The following is a 26,221-nucleotide window of genomic DNA, read 5'->3' on the forward strand; positions in this document are numbered from 1 at the left end:
CCAGTTGTTGTCAATTGTGTCCAGGATCTACGCATAAGTATCAAGTAGCATGAGCCTAATGAGGGCTCTATGGGATTGATCAGGACAATCCACCATTCATGAAGTGTGGAAGAAATATACATCCCCAATATGGATAATAAGGCCTAGGAAATTTGATCAATGTAAAAAAACCCCCTTATTATAACAAGATGCCATGGAAACCCTCCTTTCTATCATCCATGACCTGATATCAATAACCTAAAACCAAAAACAAAAAGGAAAGAAAAAAAAAGAGAAACTCCCACTATATATAATATAGTCACATAATAAGGAGCATCATACTTGTTTAATGAGATCACATGAAGATTCTCTAGTAATTTGATTGTGGTTTGCAACTCCTTATTTTGTCATGCACAGTAAAACATCTCACTTAGAGATGCCACAAACAGGACAAGAATGAACAGTCGCTTTGCCACTTCAAATGTGAGCTTGAATATGTGGTGCAAACAAAAGTTTATAGGCTCTATCCCATGAAAATAACTTCATTGGTTGAGGAAATATCTCCCACAAATTTTTCACTTTATCCAAATATAGATGGCTAATTTTTTCCAGGCTACTAGATTTCCCTCTATTGATATTCATTGCATCAAGAATTAATCGCTTAAAATTTCGATATGCAACTGTTCGTCAAGGACTTAAAACTGATGAGGCATTGTGGAACTAAGCAAGCTGCTTTCTGAGAGAAATAAAACATAATTAGATTAAAGTCTAGAAGAGTATAAAAGTATAAGAGGATTAAAAATAGATAGCCATTAACTTTGGAGCAGCTAACTTGTATCGCGACTACCTAGAAAGTCAATCTACATTTTCCCTAAACCCAAGCTTAAAGAAAAGTTGAAACTAAGAAGAAGACAAACATGCCACTAGGCTTGGATGATGACAAACCAAAATTACCTAACTTCGTGTGTCCATTCATAAATTGGGATCTCACTTAAAAAATTTAGTAGACTTGAGGGCCGAATTGAGAAAAAAAAGAAGGTATGCTGATTCACGAACTCGTTACCTATTTTATTTACAACGTGGTATTGCATAACCTATCAAAGGTAGTGCTATGATATTCGTTCATTATTACACTAATCAAATATAAATCATAGAGTTTGGACTCCCAAATATTGACCACACAGATGCTTGTCCTCGTAAAGGAAGGGATACTTGGATCACTCAAAGAGGAGAAAATGCTCCAAACACAAATCCTACAATCTACAATAACCAGCAAAATATGATATTAGAACAGAAACATAAGAATCAACTTGCAGAGAATCCTAGACACACATAGAAATCCATGATTACATAATGCAATGCATAAATTTATCATATAATAGAAACATCATTGAGTTATATCAGCATGTTGAAGATGAATATATCAACCATCACATCCGCCTCAGCTCATGAAATCCAACCACCCACTCAGAGACCATTTAAGAGATTTAGTAATTGAGGAGAACTTGAGCACCCAAGAAGAATTTTTATAACTTAGGTTTTTTTATTATTAATATTTTAAAAATCAGCTTCCCCACTAAAGAATCCTAAAACCCTAACTGGGAGCTCAAGAAGTATAGTTAACTAAATTCAAGAACCTGATTTTTCTATGTGGAAGAAAACACACAGAAGGAGTTGAAGCTACCAACAATCCAACATGCACCCAGAAGAAAACATTGAAGTTACATCATTAAAAATAAATTATTGTGTAAGAACTAAATGCATGATTAACCACAACAAGGTTTGCCACAACAGAGTTTTCCAGTTATACCTGCAAAATTTCTAGGTAGGGCAGTACCCTTGTCTACTTCTGTGAAGAAAAGTCTAAAAGGAAGTAAGACTGCAGGCATTTATATCTAAAGAAAAGTCGAGAAACAAGATTTAAGCAGGAGTCGAATTTAAACCAAATATTCCCTTTCCTAGCAAGAGTGTAGACCCTTTTTTCCCTAAATGATGACGTCGAAGACCTGGACCTTTCTAGAGAAAAATGAGAATAGCATCAACCATTCCATCCATGCTCAAAAACAAATATATCCCTGCCTTTATGAATATGTTTGAAAGGGATTAAAAGGAAGTAGGTAGAAACCCGGAAAGTGGTAGTCCTGTCTTAACAGAATTCACATCAGATGGAGTAAATCAAGGAGTTGGTTGATAGTTCAAGAGTCCGTGTTGGAATCCATTGGCCCAAAAAATTTCAAGCATCTAATATTCGATCTAATGGTGCAGGCTGGTACACAGTGGCAGCCGGGGGAGTTGTTCTCAAAGGGGAATGCCTTACGGCGTAAATATTTTGTCCTTTAAATTCTATTTTATAAGAAAATATTTAATAACATAAAATTAGCTATGGAAATAAATAAAAGAGAAAAACTAACCATTATAAAATCAAAAAATAATTATATATTCATATATTTATAATATTATTATAATAGTATATAGTATTATTATATAATGTTATTATATATATCATTATATCTTATTATTATAGTGAATTATCAATTAAAACAAAAAACTATTTATATATTTACAAAAAAACTATTTATATATTTATATTATTATTAGAATAGTATATAATATTATGATATATAATTATTACATATATCAATATTAATATAATTTATAATATATTAATATGATTAAAAACAAATATGCTAAGACAAATTATATTTTAATATAATGAAAATTTATTAAAAGAATAAAGTAATGCATTATGGTATGTGGACAAATACATAGAAAAGTATATTCATATATATGATTTGTTTTTTAAACATTTTTCAAAAACTCAAACTATATAGTAATGATATCTAAATAAAAACTTGAAGAATAACATTTATATATTACATAGGAACTAAGATTAAACTAGAGTTAAAAAAAAAAAAGGGAACTTGAGACATTCATGACTATAGTGCAAGAATCTGACTTTTACTTAATCTCAAATCATCATTCATGTTGAGACTATTCACCTGTTTCTCAATTTTGATGGTATCTTTTAACTTTCTATGTTGGAAGTGATCAATCTTTGCGATGACCCGAGAATCCTCAATGCATACATGGTGTTTAGTTTTCTCAGCATGCTCAATTATAACTAAAGACCACGAATGATTGTGTTTAATGTTTGTTGCATGCTCTTGAATTATCTAATAATGGAGCAAGCAGTTTCCCCAATGTAGGGAATCCCACAGGAGCAAGGGATTGAGAAAACCGTTTCATGTCTCTAAGGTCTACTAGGTCCTTAACGGATCCAAGGGAGCTTCGAATGGTATTAAGGGGTTTGAAGGCGACATTATTCTTAAATAATAGAAACAATATTATCAGTGGTCCCATGGATGAAGGGAAGTTGAACATTAGTAACCTTTTCATCAATATTTTTTTAATCTTAGGTCCTTTACTAGCTCTTCGAAAATATTTGAGACCTTGATGTTTTTCGTAGCCATTATTTAAAAAAAAATAGGATACAAGATTTATTATCTTTCAAGTGATCATCATCACAAATATTTAGAGCACGGGTAACTAGTGTGTTAAGAACGCTAAAATTTTGTGCTAAAAAATGATGAGAACTAGCATGAAGATATTGTTCAGCGTGAGTTTTCTTATGAAATATCTGGTGCGACAAGGAACCATCTTCCATTCTAGAGAGGATAACATCAAGGAAAGGAAAGCTACCATATACCTCCACTTCCATCATGAATTTGATGGAGTTAGATTGAGAATTGATATGATGAAGGAATAAATTTAACTTCTCATGACCATGGGGCCAAATGACGTAGGTATCATCAACAAACCTCTTCTAGAGTTTAGAGCGGAATTGAGCAGAATTTAAAGCCTTTGTCTCAATTTCTTCCATGAAAAAGGTGGCAATGATAGCAGAGAGTGGAGAAACCATGGCCACTCCACAAGTTTGTTCATAGAATTCACCCTGGAAGCTAAAAAAGGTAGAGATTAGGCATAAACCTACTAATTTGGCAGTGTCATGATAAAATTTATGTAACAGCTACTTGGTAGTATTATCTATTTAAAGGACTCTTTGACACTCACTCATAAATCACATAGCCTTTGAGTCCTTGATAATGGGTAGAGTTCCACCTAAAAAGTTGGACAGAATAACTATTATACATAATTCTCTTCTAGATAAGAAACATATTTTCAACATATAGATATTCTAAATTAAAGGAAAATCAAATATAATAATCATATATATGTGCTAAATTAAAAGAAAATAAAATATATACTCATTATCTCTTATATATATATATATATATCTATATATATATATATATATATATATATATATATATATATATATGCTAAATTTTCAAGGGCATTAATTATTTGTAATTATTAACTCAATTTAAAAAAAAAAAAATCTCATTCATATTAATATAAGCATAGTCTAACTTATAGATAAAATGGTTTTTTCACTGGAATCCAATGATGCAATTTTAAACAATATTGTGATTAACCAGTAAAAATGCTTGAAAAAGGTCATTTTGTCTATTAGTTAAACTAGGGATTTAATATATCTTCCAAACAATTGTGTTTTTTTTTAATCTCTAAAATAATAATCATAATAAATAAATTATAAGGGGAAGTTGGAGCGGGAGGGGTCATATTGGGCTCCAATGAAATATTAGAGATACAATATGCACGAGAATCAGGAAAAGTGACCAACAATCAAGTTGAATTCTTAGCTTTGTGGAAAGGGCTACATATGGTTATTTCAAGGAGTATTTAATAAATGGCAATATATGGAGATTCTATGATTTTCATCCAGCAAGTGAGAAAACATCAAGAGAATAAGAAGCAAGGCTCAATTGTCCATCCTGCAGAGAATAAGTCTACAATTGTCAAAATTCAAGAAGATTGATTTTTTCATGTCAGGTGCCATCCGTAACTCTAGTGTGGATACGCTCGCAAACAAGGGATCCCCTATCAATCAAGGGATATTGGTCCTAGACAACTCAAATGGGACATATAAACCTTTTCCATGAAAAAACATCAAATTCATTGTAGGAAAAAACTTTGGTTAATTTTAAATAGTGATAAAAGGACCCTTTAATTGGCTGATGGAATACTGGAGTTTCCTCATTCTCCATTTTCCATTCTTGTATGATATTTCTCTCTTTATCGGGATTTGAATTATGGTGCCCAGCTAGCTTGCACATGTGCAAACATGCATTAGAAAGGACAGATGGATTAAATCTCAATCCTCCATTAAATATGACAAGTTTCGAAGGTTAACCAAGATGGATTTTGAGGAGATTCAAGCATGCCCTAGGTACAAATCAGTTCTAGAGATGGATGGAATTTGTAGAGAAATCAATGAAGTATTCAAATGTTTGGTCTTGTGATTGTGCATAGTAGTTATTCTCATTGAATATGCATAGAACACTAATGAAATAATGGTAGCTGATGTAGGTTATAACAAGGGCCCATCCGGCAATGTTTAATAACTGGTATTTGCAAGATTTCTCAAATTTCATGTAAGCAGGGAGTATTGTGGGACTGAATTCATCATGGAACACTCTCGTGGCTCTAGGAAGGATGACTTTGCAAATCATTTGGAATATCTTATGATGTCTACAGAATATATCCTAACTTTTCTTACCAAGTAGGAGGTGATGGGAAGCTATGGTGTGCAAGCTCAATTAGTTCTCTTGTCTCAGAAAATTAGTCTTCTGCAGACCAAGGTAGAAAGGTTACATTTGATCTTTGACTCCATGGAGTGTCGCTTGGCTAATTAAGAAGCTTCGATAAGTATTGGTGTAGTTGGAATTGGACTAGATTTGAACGAGGGAGCAAACTCAATGGTGTCTTCGGTTCCTGAGGGAGAGGTTCATAAAAAAATTTCTGAGGTGGAAGAGGAAGGCCCAATCGCTACTCCAATATATCTGAGGTAGATGGCAAGGAATCAAGAAGAATCTAGTATTGATGTTGGTGTTAATGGGCATGCAAGTTAAACCTTTTGTTTGTTAAATTATACACTACAAGTATGTAGCTATTTTACGATTTTTTTGCGAATATATAGGCTCTATCAAATTAATAGTGTTTTAGGTTTCCAGGCTAAGAGGAAAGAAGGTATTTTTTTGTTACTTTTGAACATAGTAGATGAACCACTTATTGAAAATGTAAAGATTCTTTCCCAGAAACCAAACAGCTATTAATAAAAACTTATATCCACTCCTTTTAAAAATTAATTAATTAAACAACTATTATTATTATATATATAATTATATTTTTATAATAAAAATTCTACTATTTTATTTAATATTGTTTTATAATAATAATTTATATTATTTTATATTATTAAAAATTATTTAATAATCATATTTTTGGATTCTTTCCTTTGATTTTGTAATGCAAATAAAAAGTGCACTTTTACACTCTTTTCACCCTATTCCTTATATCTTTATAAAATATCTTCCTTTTTCATTAACTTTCAAGATTACTCAAGATGAATTCAAAGCCAATTCACCATCTTCTATATTATTATATATATTTATTTCTGATAAGGATATTAAAGTTTAAATTTGTTTTTGTTGTTGATATTGGTAGCTTGGGAGGTACTCCAAGCCCTAGGGTTCAGGGTTTGAAGCAAGGAGCGCCACAAAAGTCATTTGTGGGCTTAGAACCCAAGCTTGAGGTTTTGTACCCAAAGGTGTTGGACCAAAACCATGAGGAGATTTGATGACTTGCAACATCAAGATTAAAGAAGGCCCTAAAAGGATCTAGGGGATGTGAAGAGAATTTGAAACAGAGGTCTACAATGCAAGAAATGAATTTTGTATGTGTTAAGGATGGGTTTGCTTCAATTCAGCCTTATGTTTAAGGTGTTGTTTCAAGGGAAGTTCGTCGCACCCACAAGAACATATAAAATGAGAGTTATAGACCTCATTTGAATCAAATCCAAAGTGCAAGATACATCAAGATATCTCTTTGAAATAAGGAAAGTTCTGAGGGAGCGTAGCGAAGACTAGAAAGGACGATTTTTGGAGCATATTCTTGGTTTGTTTGCTGTGAGTTTCCTTGGACAACAAGCTACAAATTTTAGAGGTGGTTAAGGTTGGTTCAGTGCACAATTTGTAGTGTTTCGTGTCCTCTATTTTTGTCATAATGTTCTAAGTAGTTGCAGAAGTGTGTTGGCCCTTGTTTGGGGGGGGGGGGGGGGGGGGAGGGGGGGGGGGGGGGTGGGGGGGGGGGCGGCGGCGCGAGTGGCGAAAGGCCTAGTAAAGGTCTACACTCCTAGCCGCAACCATAGAAAGGACAACACAGGTATCATGGGGAGAAAGGAAGGTGGTTTTGTTGGAAACAATGTTAATACTAAGAGGGGGGTGAATCAGTATTAAGGCTAATTTTTAACTCTTTATGCCAATTTACTTTTCTTATTCAAACTTGGAAACCATCCATATAATCAACAACAACATATAATATGGCAGCAATATGAAATCAACATACAAGCACACACCATGAGCATCATACACATGAGACACAAGGTTTTACGTGGAAACCCTTTCAGGAAAAAACCACCAAAGCTTGTTGTTGTTATTGATGTAAAATATGAGCACCTACTCTATTACATCAATCTATTTTGTGAGACACCACTCACAGGAAGCACCAACTCCCTTTGATTGTTTGCTAGCACCCACTAGTAGGAAGCACCAACTTCCTTTTGTAGACACTTGTCTAGCTTACTAGAAGCACCATGTGAAGCACCAAATTCACAAATTTGTTGCAAGAACCAACTTTCAGGAGGCACCAACCCCCAAGCCTTCTTAATCACCCACTAGAGATGGAAGAACCAACTTCCTATATGCAAGCTCCAACCCACACTTAGCAAGGAACGTAATATTCTCTATAATTGGCAGCCACTCTACCTGACATCAACTTTGTTCTCTTAACAACTCAACTCGCTCTGCTCATTCTGCAACAACCCATTAATCTTCTTAATAGCAATCAATCATCACATCCCCTCGCATCACTCTATTATTCTTGGCCCTCTACATGATCTGAAGCAACTTGTTGTTCCACTCACAACACTCGCCAACACAAATAGACCACTTAGTCCTCTCTGCACTCTGCTCTTCAACTGCATATAGTCATCTCTTAGCCTCTTTTATTCAAAAAACCCTCTTAGCATACACACCATAGCACTGGCTCACTCAGCCTTCTTCACACGACACAGGAACCTTCGGCCTTTAGTCAGGGAATACTGATTCTCTTAGGGTCTTTCCTCTACACCAGCACTCTCCAACCTTTCTCTGTAGAACTATCTCACTCTGTCTCACACACAGTAGCACACTATCGAAGCCGAGCTCTCCACAACCAACTCTCTATTATGGTGTTTTTCCCTGCTTAGGCACTCTCAGCCTTTCACAGCAGAACATGCTCACTTCTCCTCACGCACAATGACACACTCACAACAAAGAGATCTCCACACAAGTCTCTCACAATAATGTTTTTTCCCCTACTTTTCTCAACTGAGCTCATCAGTTTTGTTCCTATATTGCTCACTGATCGATTCTGCCACTACTATCTTGTATCCACACTGCCCGAGTGTACCTTGGAATGGATCTTCCATTCTGTTGTTGTGTCTAACTTAGTCTCTACCATTGCATTGAACATCATAATGGACACTTGAGTGTTTCTCCATACTGAGAATTAATTCTCAGTCCACTTGCACACTTCAACAAGGCATTGTCCTCTCTGTGGAAAAATCTCCTATCGCTGAGGCTCTCCATTCTTATTCATGTTTTCACACAACTTGATTGTACTTCGACATGGCTTCTCTGATCTTTATTAAATTTTTTAGACATGCATGAAAGCACAGAGATGACCTGTCTCACCTCAAGGCAAGCCCAACACTCTTTTCTGCAAAATCGTGATCCTTGTTGCCTTGATCCAGCAATATTTAATAGTCACTATTACTTCTGAGACCAACTCCTCTGAGAAATCGTGGTCCTTGTTTCTTACTCGTCCATCTTCCATACACCTTTGTACTATTATATCAAAGCCACAACATATCCTAACTCATACAAGAGGAACGTTACGATATCACTTAGTTCTGATACCCTTAACCCCTTGGTGCTTAGCTCCCTGAACATTTTCTTTCTCATAAGACCAAGTTTGTCATCATCGGCTTAACATACCACTATAGCATTATATCGAGGCCCTTGTATATCGTAACTTTTGACAAGTCCCGATTGGCATTTAGCTCCTTCTGCTTATCCCTCATCACTTTTCAAGGAGAAGGTCTAATATAAAGTTTGAGCATATGACATCAACCCAAGTTCATTATGGACAAAGGACATTTGACAGTGATAGGTGGTAGCCATCCATGCCCTAAGTGTGTTTTCATCAGGAAACATAGGAAGCCACTAGTGGGAATCAAGTCCCTAAGAGTTGTGTCCTTGCACCTAGTTGGGCAAGAAGTCCCAAAGGATCTGAGGAGCAATAATGACTAGTTGAGAGTTGTTCACACATGGAGTTGTGAACAACTCGACAAGAACCTCAATGTGTTGATGCATTGAAGGAATAACGATCAAATAGAGAGCATTTGAAGTAGCGCTCAGGGACCTAATGGAGCTAGTTCATTTATAGAGGCAGATTGGAGTTGCTACAGATCAGAGTTGAAGGACTGGGCAGATGTGATACGACCAAGGGGAGTTAAGAGAGCATGCTACATCAACCAAAGGGTGAGTGTATCTTGTTCAGGCAGTTTGGTTGTTATAGTTCTCGACACCAAGTCCTAGTTGCAGTCTTGTATCAATGGATGTATGAGGGTCATTATCCTTGGTACGAGAGCCTAGACAGTTGTATTATCAACTTGTTAATATAAAAAATTTGGGCAATTAAAAATTGTAAAAAGTTGTCTATATTTGTGCACATGTTGATTTATTGTTATTTATTTTTCGTTGTGCAAAGTAGTTTGTTGTGATACTTAGACTGGTAGCATTAATGATTATAAGATTCTAACCTAGACTCCAGTATCATGGAAAAACAACAATTATAACATTCACAATCTTCTACCTATTTGTAAATGATAGTAAATATAGTTATAAATTTTAATAAATGATATAAAAGGGAAAAAAATGTTCTATTAATCATTCTTTAAAACTTTGATGTTCCTTTAAATGTTAAATATTGTTTTCAAAGTTTTGCAAATTTCCATAATACATAATATACATTCACATACATATAATTTAAAACTATATATATTTTAAAATATTATTTGTATATTAAATTTTAAATTATTTATTTTTATTTATTTATTTTAAAACTATATGCATTTTAAAATATTATTTGTATATTAATTTTTTAATTATTTATTTTTTATTTATTTAATAAAAAAAAATTGTTTATGGGGTGTAGAGTAGATAGTGACAAGGTGTTATGTTAAGGAACTCCATAATTCGACAGATTCTAAATTCTATTGGAAGAATTCAAGTCATGTTAAAGACTTGTGTGGCCCATGTTGGTGCCATCACCAAGTGATTTTGACGAATTAGATGCCCAAAACTACTTAAGTTACAAATTAAGCGTACGAGTAATATCAAGACTCACATTATCTAACAAAACAAATAAATAAATAATATTATTCATTATTTATACAATTTGAATAAATTTAATAATAAAAACATATATTAAATACAAAAAAACTCCATAAATTTTAATTATTATAATATTTTTAAAATATTACATCAATAAAAGATTTATTTTCATAAAACATATATATATAATCAATGTTATATTTATCACATTAATAACTTAGATTAAAGTTTAATATTATTATCCCAAACACATGAATTGATTTGGGTGTTGTTATTAATGTAATTAGGTAAGATAATATGGAAACATTAGAGATTTTAAGCTTCAAACAGATTCCCATTGTACTTCAATTAGCCGATAGTGTTGAAGATAATGGAGAATATCCTAGAATAGGTAGAGTTGGTTCACGTAACCTCGGGATAGGAATTAGTTTCTATTTCTTAGGATGTTGTTCTAACTTCCCTAAAACCATGTTTTCTATTTAATGTGTAATGTGCATGAACAATGTAGAGCATTCTGCAGAGCCAAACTCTCCTGGTTTAGACTCTCTTTCGTAGAGCTGACCAGTGGGTTTTATTTCATTTAATACAAACATTGCCAACTTTATCATGGTATCAGAGCGTCAGGGCTAAGGAACCTATACGTTGGCTGGTGGGTGGTTCTTTGAACTGAGATCATTACAGTTGTGAGAGGGATAGCTACGATGATTCTAAGATCGTCACTTGTTCTGAGTGTACCTCTGCGACGAGGGCACTGTAGCACCTTTGCACAGATTTTCTAACTTTTCCATCACAGGAAAGACGTGTACAGCTGCGACAACGTCGCAGAAAAGACAAGCATATATGCGACGATCATGGAAGCTAACAACAAGGTTGTGGCCGCGAGGGGAAGCCAAGAAAAAGGATATAGCTATCACAGAAGTTGCGTGGGGAAGCCAAGAACAAGGCTATAGCTGTTAGAGAAGCTGCGTGGGGAAGCCAAGAACAAGGCTGTCGCTAACAACAGAAGGTTGTCTAGAGGCTGAGAAGGAAGCCATGGTGATTAGCAGGTGTGCTGCAAGATCAAATAACATTGAAGAATAGTGATCTGTCTCTGTCACAGATCTGGGGTAAATTTAACATCTTTTACCTGTCAAATTTTTTTTTTCTAAATTGCCAAGATGAATAACAATATATTTGAAGCATGCATGAATGAGCATAACAAGCTCGATGGTTCCAATTATGAAAATTGGAAGTTCAAGATGCAGACTCTGCTAGAAGCGCAGAGTGCTTGGACGATTGTGAATGGGGATGAGCCGAAGCCCACGGCTGGATCAGCATCGATCCTAGATTGGGAGAAACGAGAAAGTAGAGCAAGGACAATGTTAAAGATGTCAATGAAAGACTACATTATACCACACATCAGAGAAGGTAAGTCAACTAATGAGATCTGGGGAATTCTGAAGGAATTGTACGAGATAAAGAATTCAAATCATCTTATGTTCCTCAAGAGTAAGATCCTTGTTGGCATTATGACTCAAGTTTGGCGCTATGGCACAGGTGTTGTCCTTGATGGCAACCCACTCAATTGGAAAATCTCTGTTCAGGCTCTCAAAATAATAGAAAATGTGATACCCGCAGGTGAGCCTAACAAAAGTTGTGGACCCGCAGGTGCCCTAAATAAGAAGTGCAGGCATACCCGCAAGTTCTCTGAACAAAAGGTGTGGACGTCAAATTCACTCACTTTCATGCAGAGAAGCGCACGCACATGGGAATTTTTATGACAGGTCCATGGTATCTAGTTCGACGTGTGTGATCCTATGGTTTTGGTCCGTGGTATTGCATCTAAAATATAGAAACCCAGTTTTTGGGTCCCTTGTATTGGCTTTCTATGGTTTTGATCCATGGTTTGAGTAAGGGCTTACCTATAAAAAGGAAAGGAGAGCAATTGGCTAATCATTTGTGTGTTGAATATCTTAAGAGGAACAAGATCTGAAATAATTGTAATCAGTTGGTGAGTTAGAGTTGAACCTGAGCATGAGAAGACAAATCAATTGAGGGGTCGTGATCTCTTTGGCGCATGATCAGATATGTGGATCTGACAGTCTGTGGCACATTGGAGGACTGATAATTTAGCTCTATTCTGAGGTCCACAGGTAATCCACAGTGCAGGTGCAGTGGTACGCAGCTCAGCGACAAGATTAGGGGCGGAGGTACGCAGTCCAGTAAAAGGAGCAGGTGCAGAGGTACGCAGTCCAGTAGAAGGAGTAGGTGCGAAGGTACGCAGTCCTATAGAAGGCGCAAGTGCGGAGGTGCGCAGTCCAGCAGAAGCCGCAGGTGCGGAGGTGTGCAGTCCAGCAGACGGATCAGGTGCGGAGATCTGCAGTTCAGTAAACGGCATAGGTGCGGAGGTACACAGTCCAGCAGACGGATCAGGTGTGGAGATCCGCAGTTCAGTAAATGGCATAGGTGCGGAGGTACGCAGTTCAGCAGACGGATCAGGTGCGGAGCTGCGCAGGCTGGACACAACAGAAGTGCAGATATTCGCAGGTTTATATTGGTGAAGTTGCGGACTTTTCTTGAAATATTTGTTGGTTGCCTTTTGTCTATTGCTACTGAATTCTGGGTTTAGATTACTGGTATTGCTTGTCTGGTTACTGCATTCTGAGAGGCTCATTAGTTGATTGTAAAAGGAGATTGGTTGATTCACATGTACTTGATGATCATTTGATGTTCATGGATCCAGTCTGAAAATTAATGAAACGTGGTCCTTGGAAGAAAAGAAGTAGGTCAGCACCTACGTACTAGTAGCTCAGCTAGTACAAGAGCTAAGGGGGTTGTAGCTCCCTTCTAGGAGAGACTGGAAAATGAGAGAGGGTTGTAGCTCTCTGCAGGTTGTAGCCTGCGTACTGGTAAAGGACTGCACCAGTACAGAATCATTGTAAAAGAAGTTTCTAATTGAAAGAAGATAGAGACATATTGCAGCAGGTGGTTTTCACCCACATTGGGTTTCCACCTTATATCTGGTGTTCTTTGGTGTGACTATCTGTTTTTCTTGTTCTTGTTCATTATTATATGGCACTGACATACAAATTAATGATCAACATCTGAAGAATAAATTAAAGTATAAATCTGGAAGATATATTGAAAAGAGTTTGATAATACTGATTCACCCCCCCTCTCAGTATTATTTCCAACAATTGGTATCAGAGCAGGTCCTTTAGAAGAAGCTTGATCGCTTGAAGGAAGATCTATCATCATGAGAAACTACGAGAGAGAAGCATCAATCAGGCCACCAATTTTTTATGGGACAAACTTCGTATACTAGAAGGTAAGAGTCACTGCCTATCTTCAATCTCTTGGTACAGAAGTTTGGGATATCATAGATACAGGGTACACTTTTCCGTCAGCAACACCTACAGATCCGGCTGGTAAGAAGCAATATGAAACAAATGCAAAGGCTTTCAATACTCTATTAGGATGTCTATCTCAATCAGAATTCGTCAAGGTTATGCAGTATAAATCCGCAAAAGAAATATGGGACAAGATTGTTCTGAGCTATGAAGGAGATGAACAGGTAAAACGAGCAAAACTTCAAACCCTCAGAATTCAGTATGAAAATCTCATAATGCACAATGATGAAAGTGTGGCTAACTATTTCCTTCGTGTAGATGAGATTGTTAATTGTATGAAAAACTTGGGTGAAGAAGTAAAAGAGGTTGTTTTGGTTGAAAAGGTTCTAAGATCCTTGTCCCCTAAATTTGAATCTAAAGTTTCTGCAATAGAAGAAAAAGAGAATCTACGAAATCTCACTATGTCACAGCTGCACGAAATTCTGACCGCTTACGAAATGAGGAAAGGAGGACCATCAAACAGAAGAGAAGCTGCATTCAAGGCTTCGGGCAAAGGAGATTACTATGAGTCGGGACATCTATCAGAAGAAGACAAAGAATCAAATTTTGTCAAGAACCTTCAACAGGGTGCTGGAAGATTCAGAGGTAAGTTACCTTTCAAATGCTTTGCTTGTGGAAGAGTCGGTCACTATGCTACAAAGTGTCCTCATAAAGATAAGCTTGATAAAGGAAAGGAACCTATCAGATGGAACAAGAAACAGAATGTAAATAAGAAAAGTTATTACACTCATGAAGACAGTGATGGACTTTCAAATAGTGACGAAGATGAACAAGGTAACAATTATAGACTCTTAATGGATTTTGAAGATGGTGATTTCATGGATGCTATAGATGAAGAAGGGCTGTATGAAGAGATTTCTAAACTCAAAATTTGTTTAGAAGAGAAAAATATGATTATTGATACTCTGCAATTCCAACTGGCTGAAAAAGAAAAACTTCATGAAAAGTTAGAATGTGAAATTGTTGGTCTTAGAAAAGAGATTGAGAAAACAAAAGCTCTTAATCTTAAATTTGTTAAAGGATCTGAAACTCTGGATGAGATTATCAATGTGCAGCGTTCTCCACTAATCAAGACAGGTCTGGGATATAATAAAGAAGCATCTCAAGCATCCACCTCCAAAAGCTATCTTGATGCAGCAAGGAGGAGCGAGCAAAGGCCTAATCATCAGGTAAATCAGGGACAGTTTACCTCAAGAATGAACAAAGACTATCAGGTAAATCGGGGGCAATCTACTTTAAGGACAAACAGAAGCTACAACCAGCCTCAGGTAAAACCTTCTCAATCTGCCTCAAGAATGGATGTCAATAGAAACTACAATCATTTGGCTAGTAGATTTGATAATCATAGGAGTTTCTTCAATGGCCAATGTTTCTCTTGTCGTAACTTTGGCCACAAAGCAGCTCAATGTGTTGCCTATAAGACAATCATGACTAGAGAAGCTCAAAAACAAAGAAGTATGATTGGGATCACGAAAAGAACCTACAATAACTTTTCTGCCCTTGAGAATGAAATTGAATGTTCTATTTGTAACAATTTTGGTCATGAAGATTCTAAATGCAAGAGCAGGTTTCAGCAAACAAAGGAACAAGCCTCATATGCCAAAACATGGAGAATGATGGAACCACAACCAGAGAGATGTGGTGTAGCTTTATATGCAGAAGGGCAAGAAAATCAATGGTACATTGACAGTCGCTGTTTGAAACACATGACGGGTGATAAAGAAAAACTCCAGTCATATAGTGCCTTAGAGAAGGAGAAGAAGGTATCTTTTGGAAATGACACCCCTGCGCTCATAAAAGGTAAAGGTTCTGTTCAGTTGAAAGAAAAGGTCAAAGCTGGAAATGTTATGTACATTGATGGGTTAAAGCATAATTTGTTGAGTGTCAGTCAGATGAGTGATCAAGGAACGAAGGTAATATTTCGATCAAATTGATGTAGTGTTCGTGATCTTCATACAGGAAAAATAGTGATCAAAGGCATAAGGACTCCAAATAATTTATACATATTCAAAGAAGGACAACATCAATGCTATCTAAGCAAGAATGATAAACACTAGTTATGGCACAGAAGATTGGGGCATCTTAGCTTCTCACAGATAAGGAAAGCATGTAAATACCAAGCAGTTCGTGGTCTTCTAGACATCAGAATTCCAGACAATACAATTTGCAAATCATGTCAATTTGGTAAGCAAACCAGAACTAACTTCCCTGAGAAGGAAGGATCAGCTAGCAGGCCACTTGAACTTGTCCATACTGATGTATGTGGCCCATCTAGGAAAAGGTCACCTCGAGGAGAAGAATATTTCATATTATTCATTGACGACTTTTCCAAGATGTGTTGGATAGGATTTATGAAGCACAAAGACGAAGCCTTTGAAAAGTTCAAATCATTCAATGCCTTGGTGGAGAATGAATCAGATCACAAAATCAAATGCCTTAGGTCTGATAGAGGTGGGGAGTTTACCTCAAATGAATTTTTCGACTTTTGTGAAGAACATGGAATAAGAAGGGAATTCTCTACAGCTAGGACTCCTCAGCAAAATGGAGTGGTAGAAAGGATGAATAGAACGGTTCAACAAATGGCTCGTGCTATGCTTGATGAGTCTGGAACTCCCACAACCTTCTGGGGTGAAGCCGCATTTGTTGCAGTTGTTATTCTCAACAAGACAAATATTCGGGTGAACAACACTCAAACTCCTCATGAGCTCTAGTATGGTGAGACTCCTTCGGTAAAACATTTCAAAAAATTTGGAAGTAAATGCTATATTAAAAATAATGATGAAAATCATGGCAAGTTTGAACCTAGAGCAGATGAAGGCATTCTCCTTGGTTATTCTCCTCACAACAAAGCATACAAATGTTACAATAAAAGGATTTGAATAATTGTCAATAGCATTGATGTAGTGGTGGATGAAAAAGAAAACACTCCCAGGCAGGTAAGATCTGAAGACTTCAAAGATGATGAGGACTATCCATCAACATCAAATCAGATTCATGATGAAGAAGAAACCCATGAGGCACCAGAGGAACATATAAGGATAGAAGAAAAGACTCCATCCAGGTATGTTCAAAAGAATCATCCAGAATCTCAAATTTTGGGGCAAAAGGAGGCAGGCATACAAACAAGAAGAACAATTGCAGAAGCTTCAAGCTATTTGGCATTACTCTCCTCCACTGAACCACAAAATGTAAGAGAGGCATGCAAAGATGAATGCTGGGTCAAGGCAATGGATGAAGAACTTGAGCAGATCGAAAAGAACAACACTTGGGAGTTGGTTCCTAGACCAAAAGATAAGAATGTCATAGGGACAAAATGGATCTTCAAAAACAAGTTGAATGAAAATGGGGAAGTAATTAGAAACAAGGCCAGACTTGTTTGTAAAGGGTATGCTCAACAAGAAGGAATAGACTTTGAAGAAACTTTTTCTCCCATTGCAAGACTTGAGGCCATCAGAATGTTCCTTGCTCTCTCTAGCTTTCAGAAGTTCAAAGTATTTCAAATGGATGTGAAATCAGCCTTTCTGAATGGAGATTTAGAAGAAGAAGTGTACATTGAGCAACCAGATGGTTTCATCCTTGGGAATGATCCAAATCTTGTATGCAGACTAAAAAAGGCTCTCTATGGTCTCAAACAGGCTCCAAGGGCTTGGTACTATCGGTTGGACAAATACCTTCATCAACAAGGTTTTTCAAAAGGATTAGCAGATAGCAATCTTTATATAAAAATTGAAAATGACAAGTTGCTAATACTTGTTGTGTATGTAGATGATATTATCTTTGGAAGTAATGAAGAAGCTATGAGTCAAAACTTTGCCTTGGTAATGAAGAAAGAATTCGAAATGTCTTTGCTTGGAGAGCTGACATATTTTCTTGGTCTACAAATCCAACAAAATGAAGGCAGTATCTTTTTATCTCAAACCAAGTACCTCAAGCAGATCTTGAAGAAATATGGCATGGAAGATTCGAAACCAGTATGTACCCCTATGGTTACAGGATGCAGCCTCAGTGCAAATGATGAATCACCAGAAGTGAATCAACCCTATAGATCCATGATTGGAAGTCTGCTTTATTTGACAGGTACCCGATCGGACATCATGCATGCAGTGGGAATAGTTGGAAGATTGCAGGAAAATCCAAAGGAAACTCATCTTCAGGCAGTTAAGAGAATATTCAAGTACCTTCAAGGAACTCAAAACTATGGCTTATGGTATACTAGAGATACAGATCTCACACTTCATGCTTATACAGATGCAGATTGGGCCGGAAGCATGGATGACAGAAAAATCACTAGTGGAGGTGCATTCTTCATGGGTTCCAGATTAGTATCTTGGTTCAGCAAGAAACAGAGTTCAATTGCTTTATCTACAGCTGAAGCAGAGTATGTGGCTGCTGCATCTTGTTGCACACAACTTCTTTGGATGATGCAAACTTTGCAGGACTTTCAAATCACTTGTATTCCACCTATCTCCATCCTATGTGATAATACAATTGCTATCAGCATTTCAAGGAACCTAGTCATGCATTCAAAGACCAAGCATATACCTATCAAATATCATTTTCTTCGGGAACAAGTGCTTGAAAAAAAGGTCAAGTTGGAGTATGTTCCTTCTAAGGAACAAGTTGTTGATATACTCACCAAACCACTGCCTAGGGAGACCTTTGAATACCTCAAGAAAAAGCTGGGGGTAGTTGATGCATCATCTTGTTGTTGAATCTTATCTGTTTCAGAGATTGTTGGTTGTACGCGAGTTTCATATGGGGTATACGCATACATTCACTGGTTTATGGATTGGTCAAAGACCAACTGGCACAGGTTCAAGGGGAGCATATATTCTTCTAATAATGCATTGTTGGCATTATTGTAGAAGATCTTGGAGGAGCATGTACAGAAGGAGTACATGGATGCTGATCTCAATATTGTTGCTAATGTTTTGTCTCTATTTCTTATATTTCTATTGTCAAGGTCATGTAATGGCCTATGTCCGGGATGAATGATGTAATGTACTTGGTTGTCATATGTAAATTTCTGATGTAACCCCACTTGGTTGGGAGGATGATCCCCACTTGGTTGGGTGATGAATGTATGTAGAATCTTTTGGTGATAGGAAGGTCATTTGGTGTATGGTGGTTTATGGTTCTTCTTGAAGAAAATTTCTTTTGCAGATCTGGTCTACAGTCAGGGGGAGCACTATCAGCACAGCAAAACAGAGTTTTCAGCATGTTCTCAGGGGGAGCATAACCCTTTTCCCTTGATGACAAAGGGGGAGAATGACTTTGAGGATCTTGGGGTTGCCATCAAGTCCAAAGGGGGAGATTGTTGGCATTATGACTCAGGTTTGGCGCTATGGCACAGGTGTTGTCCTTGATGGCAACTCACTCAAGTGGCAAATCTCTGTTCAGGCTCTCAAAATAATAGAAAATGTGATACCCGCAGGTGAGCCTAACAAAAGCTGCGGACCCGCAGGTGCCCTGAACAAGAAGTGCGGGCATACCCGCAGGTTCTCCGAACAAAAGGTGCGGACGTCAAATTCACTCACTTTCATGCAGAGAAGCGTGCACACGTGGGAATTTTTATGACTGGTCCATGGTATCTAGTCCGACATGTGTGGTCCTATGGTTTTGGTCCGTGGTATTGCATCTAAAATATAGAACCCCGGTTTTTGGGTCCCTTGTATTGGCTTTCTATGGTTTTGATCCATGGTTTGAGTAAGGGCTTGCCTATAAAAAGGAAAGGAGAGCAATTGGCTAATCACTTGTGTGTTGAATATCTTAAGAGGAACAAGATCTGAAATAATTGTAATCAGTTGGTGAGTTAGAGTTGAACCTGAGCATGAGAAGACAGATCAATTGAGGGGTCGTGATCTCTTTGGCGCATGATCAGATCTGTGGATCTGACAGTCTGTGGCACATTGGAGGACTAACAATTTGGCTCTATTCGGAGGTCCGCAGGCAATCCACAGCGCAGGTGCGGTGGTACGCAGCTCAGCGACAAGATCAGGTGCGAAGGTACGCAGTCCAGTAAAAGGAGTAGGTGTGGAGGTACGCAGTCCAGTAGAAGGAGCAGGTGCGGAGGTACGCAGTCTTGTAGAAGGCGCAAGTGCGGAGGTGCGCAGTCCAGTAGAAGCCATAGGTGCGGAGGTGCGCAGTCCAGCAGACGGATCAGGGGTGGAGATCCGCAGTTCAGTAAACGGCTTAGGTGCGGAGGTACGCAGTGCAGCAGACGGATCAGGTGCGGAGATCCACAGTTCAGTAAACGGCATAGGTGCGGAGGTACGTAGTTCAGTAGACGGATCAGGTGCGCAGCTGCGTAGGCTGGACACAGTAGAAGTGCGGATATTCGCAGGTTTATATTGGTGAAGTTGCAGACTTTTCTTGAAATTTTTTGGCTGCCTTTTGTCTATTGCTGCTAAATTATGGGTTTAGATTACTATATTTCTTGTCTGGCTACTGCATTCTGAGAGGCTCATTAGTTGATTGTAAAAGGAGATTGGTTGATTCACATGTACTTGATGATCATTTGATGTTCATGGATCCAGTCTGAAAATTAATGAAACGTGGTCCTTGGAAGAAAAGAAGTTGGTCAGCACCTACGTACTAGTAGCTCAACTAGTACAAGAGCTAAGGGGGTTGTAGCTCCCTTCCAGGAGAGACTGGAAAACGAGAGAGGGTTGTAGCTCTCTGTAGGTTGCAGCCTGCGTACTGGTAAAGGACTGCACCAGTAAGGAATCATTGTAAAAGAAGTTTCTAATTGAAGGAAGATAGAGACATATTGCAGCAGGTGGTTTTCACCCACATTGGGTTTCCACCTTATATCTGGTGTTCTTTGGTGTGACTATCTGTTTTTCTTGTTCTTGTTCATTATTATATGGCACTGACATACAAATTAATGATAAACATCTGAAGAATAAATTAAAGTATAAATTTGGAAGATATATTGAAAAGAGTTTGATAATACTGATTCACTCCCCCTCTCAGTACTATTTCCAACAATCATGTCCCTAAAGATGGAGGAGAATGAAACAATTGCTTCATTCGTAGCAAGGATCAAGGATCTGAAGAACAAACTAGCAAACATTGGTCATACAGTTGACGATACAGATCTTGTAACCATTACAATGAATGGTGTCACTGATGATTATCAAATGTTCATCACTGGGATAAATGCTAGAGAGAAGATCCCGCATTTTGAAGAGCTAATAGGTCTATTGATGCAGGAAGAAGAGAGGAGATTGACTCTGAAGCCCCAGAGTGTCGATCTTGCATTAATGGTGAAGAAAAACTTCTACAAAGGGAAAGGAGGTCCACAACAGCAAAATGGAGAAAGTTCACAGAAACGGCCAAATCAGACCTGAGGTATGCATCCCATTAAAAACTACTCTGAAACTAAATGTTTTTATTGCGTAAAATTGGGTCATATTGCTAGGGAGTGTAGGAAAAAGAAATGTCATGAAGAACAGCAGAAGCCAAAAAGACATGCAAGTCATCTCGCGAATAGTGTTCAGGTGTAGAATTTCAGATTATTCATGGCAGAAAGTGATGAAAATGTTGATGCAGACATCTGGTATGTAGATTTAGGAGCATCAACACACATGATAGGGAATAAGCACTAGCTTGAGGATTTTAAAGAAATCAACGAAGGCGCACAAATTTACCTAGGTGATGACAGAAGTCATCAAATCAAAGGATGTGGGAAAGTTTCTGTCATTCTACCTAATGGTAATATCAAACAAATTTATAATGTGATGTATGTGCCTAGCATAACAAAGAACTTAATTTTTGTGTCGATGATTACAGATCAAGATTTGAAAGTTGAATTTTTTAAATCTAACTATTACATTAAAGATCTGCTAAATGGCATGAAGACAATTGCTACAGGGATCTGAACAGGAGGTCTGTACAAGTTGGATGTGAGACCTGCACCGGTTCGAGCATTGACAGCAGCGAGCCTGACTACAGAAGAGCTTTGGCATCAGAGATTCGGCCACATCAACTACAATGATTTGCTGTTACTACAAAAGAAGGAAATGGTAAGAGATCTTCCTATGCTAAAGCAAGTACATAATGATTGTGATGCCTGTACTTTAGGAAAAATGCATAGAGAAGAATTCCTTGTAAGAGTAGAAAAGAAACAGAGGGATATACTGGAATTAGTGCACACAGACCTTTGTGGACCCATGCAGACAAAATCATTAGGAGATGCACTGTATTTTCTATTGTTTATTGATGACTGTACGAATTTTTCTTGGGTGTATTTCTTAAGTAAGAAGAGTCATACATTCGAATACTTTAAGCAGTTTAAAAATATGATTGAAAGACAAACAAGGAAACAGATAAAAATTCTCCGTTCTGATCAAGGGGGAGAATACAGGAAGGATGAGCTTATCAGATATTGTAAAGATCATGGAATTTTGCAGCAGTTCACAGTACCCCATACTCCATAGCAGAATGGAGTAACAGAAAGAAAGAATAGAACACTGGTGGAATGTGTTAGAAGTATGCTGAAAGGTAAGAATCTTTCGAATGGTTTTTGGGTTGAAGCAGTGAATACTGTAGTTTATTTGAAAAATAGGAGTCCCACAAAAAGTCTTGAGTCTAAAACTCCTTTTGAAGCATTATATGGATATAAGCCTGCAGTAAAACACTTAAGAATATTTGGATCTAAATCATTTTTCCCACATTCCAAAGGAAGATGGAAGAAAATTAGATTCAAAAGCCATCAGATGCACTTTTATAGGGTATTGTTCGTCACATAAAGCATACAGATTATTTAATCCCTCTACTCACAATATTTTTGTTAGTAGAGATGTTAAATTCCATGAGCAGGATCATGAGAACCTGATGAGCACTATGAGGAATGGGACATTCCGTACTTTGAGGAAGAAGAAGCAGAGAACAATCAGGGTCAGTAGCAAACAAAGGCAGAGGATGAGTAGCAGCAGCACCAGCAGCAGGAAGAAAAAGTAAATGATGATCAAATAAGGTTTGAAACCACCACCCCACCACTCAGGAGGTCAGGTAGGAAAGCTCAAATGCCTACAAGATATAGGGAAAATGCTTTTATAACTAGTATGATGAATGTGGTTGAACCGTCTAGTTATAAAGAATCAAATGAAAGTAGTGAATGGAAAACAACCATGGAACAAGAATATGATTCAATAATCAGAAATAACACCTGGGAATTGGTTGAAATTCCTAGAGGAAAACAGACCATAGGTTGTAAATGGTTATATAAACCAAAAATTAATGCAGATGGAACTATAGAAAAACTGAAAGCTAGGTTGGTTGCAAAGGGGTACACACAAAAAGAAGGGATAGACTATGAGGAAACCTTCTCCCCTGTAGCTAAATTGAACACCATTAGAATGTTAATCGCTTTAGCTACTAAGAAACTTTGGACGATGCACCAACTAGATGTAAAGTCTGCATTTTTCAATGGAGAACTAAAAGAAGAGGTTTATCTAGAGCAACTGGAAGGGTTTGTCCAGAAAGGAAAAGAACATTTAGTCTGTAGTTTGAAGAAAGCACTTTATGGACTAAAACAAGCTCCCAGGTCATGGTATGAGAAGATTGATTCATTTTTTCAAGCTGGCTAAAATAGAAATAAGAATGACCCTAAACTTTACACCATGAAAGATGAACAAGGGTGCGTAGTGTTGATTTCATTATATGTAGATGATTTGATAATTACAAGTAATGCTACATATCTAATCGATGAAATCAAGCAACAGATGTCACCGATGTTTGAGATGAAGCACCTTGGTGAACTCAGATACTATTTAGGTCTCGAGATCTGGAGAGATTCAGGTCAAACATTTCTGTCTCAAGCAAAGTATGTCAAAGGCCTGTTAGAAAAGTTTAGAATGGATCAGTGTAAGCCTGCACTGGTACCATTGTAGCAGAACATCAAATTGCAGTGTGAGGATGGCTCAAAAGTGACGGATGCAACACTTTATAGACAGCTGGTTGGGAGTTTAATCTACCTAACCACCACTAGACCTGATTTGGCTTATGCAGTCAGTGTGCTAAGCCAATTTATGTCTAAACCACTTGAAAGCCATTGGAATGCAGCGAAGAGTGTTTTGAGGTATCTACAAAGTACTATAGATTATGGAATTATTTACAATGACTCTTCTAATGTTAGATTGGCAGGATTTGCATATTCAAATTGGGCAAGAAATGTAGATGATCCCAGATCTATAATAGGTTATGCATTCAGTCTCGGATTCTGGGTGATTACATGGAGCAGCAAGAAGCAGAACACAGTCTCCTTGTCCTCAACGGAAGCAGAGTATCAAGCCATGTGCACAGCAACGTGTGAGGCGGTTTGGTTGCGGAGACTTTTCTAGGATGTTGGGGAAGAACAGACAATTGCAACAATAATCAGATGCGACAACCAGAGTTCAATCAAGCTTGCCAATAATCCGGTGTTTCACAAAAACACCAAACATATTGATACTCAATTCCACTTTGTCAGGGAGAAAGTGCAATCCAAAGAAATTCATCTGGAATATTGTAATACATGTGATAACGTTGCAAACATTTTCACTAAGCCTCTTGGAAAAGTTAAGTTTCAAATGTTTAGGGAGGTGTTAGGCATATATTTGAACCCATTCTCCATTAAGGGGGAGTGTTGAAGATAATGGAGAATATCCTAGAATAGGTAGAGTTGGTTCACGTAACCTCAGGATAGGAATTAGTTTCTATTTCTTAGGATGTTGTTCTAACTTCCCTAAAACCATGTTTTCTATTTAATGTGTAATGTTCATGAACAATGTAGAGTGTTCTGCAGAGCCAGACTCTCCTGGTTCAGACTCTCTTTTGTAGAGCTGACCAGTGCGTTTTATTTCATTTAATACAAGCATTTCCATTTTTATCAGATAGGTGTCAGTCACTACCATTCACTCATTGCACACATTTGTTGTGTGACCAAATCAAGAAAAAATCTCCAAGAACTCATCTTCAACACAATAATGGTTTTGACTCCTACACAGTTGATAGGATAGGAAACCCTCAGGCTAGCAGCAAAACCAGGTAAATTCCAAAACTAGGAGTTTCTCCATGAAATATGAAATCATTAATTTGAGAACTTGATCTAACCCCCAAAATATCAATTTAGAGATAGAATTGCACCTTAAAAGAAAAATAAGATTTTATTCATCTATTCAAAGAATATAAAGATATATTCTTTTGCATAACAAAAATTTCTATATACAAAATCGATGTTAATTATGAATAAAAAGTCCAATCATTCAATTTAGCCTTATAATAAAGTCTTAATAAACATTTTCATAAAGCAAGATAATATTATATATAGATATATACATGCGCATAGTGTTTCTTCCTTTATACATAGTAAAACTAAGTAGCTAGTGTTATATGAAATTCCTCCCTATCAGTAGTAGCATCATGAGGGTTTGAAGCAAGATACTACATCAGTGCTCGATATCAATTTTCTCATTTTTAGAATTAAGGCTCATATACCATATGTACATGTGTATCTTTTTGACAATGGAGCAGGAATACCTATCATGCTTTCTTTTTGTTTTTTTGTGTGTTAACTTAAACTTAGTGCATTTATTTCCCAAAATTCATAGAGAAGTATATATATATAGAGAGAGAGAGAGATAGCTAAAAATAATTTTAGTTTTCATATATCTTATATAAGATATGTTTCATTGTAATATATTACTGAGTTTTTATGAATGGAGAGTGAGGATGAAGCTAAGGCAGCTAGGGTTTGATGTTGCATCTAGTCGTTGGTAGTATTAGTGTTGGAAAATTTTGAGACTTGCATATTATAACTTATTTTCGTTAACTTGATAATACTTGTGATGTTAGATGTTTCTTAATTACTTCTTTAATTTTTTTCATCAAGTAATTACAAAAACAAGAAGATCACCAAGAGACAAAGTACACAAGATATAGGTTTCAAGTCAGGGAAAACCCTAAGAAAATGCGTATTTTCTTCTTTAGAATCTGCTTAAAAAAGAGACTTCCAAGACCCAAAGACTAAAGCCAACAAACCCTCCAAGCCCCAAGCCAACCCCCAGCAAGATCTCCTTGAAGACAACTTCCAAATATTTGATACTACTATTGCAACTTCGACCCCTGCAACAAATTTTTGGCCCTGCAACTTCAGCCGCCTGCAACTGCTATAGAATTTCAACCTTATGCAACTGGAAACTTCACAAACCGTAGCGAGACAAGAGAGAAAGACTTATTTGGAAAATTTTGACTTGGCTCCTCTTCTTCGACCTCCCAGCTACTCTTATT

General features: G+C 37.1%; 1 pseudogene; it reads right to left on the reverse strand.

Annotated features, from left to right (window-relative positions):
- Positions 1-79: 79 nt before the first annotated feature.
- Positions 80-26,221, reverse strand: part of LOC149221220 (uncharacterized) — a 62,365-nt pseudogene continuing 36,223 nt past the window's right edge.

Source organism: Pinus tabuliformis, chromosome Q (assembly GCF_031772625.1).
Source record: "Pinus tabuliformis cultivar Carrire ecotype Pingquan chromosome Q, CPIR1, whole genome shotgun sequence".
Classification (NCBI taxonomy): domain Eukaryota; kingdom Viridiplantae; phylum Streptophyta; class Pinopsida; order Pinales; family Pinaceae; genus Pinus; species Pinus tabuliformis.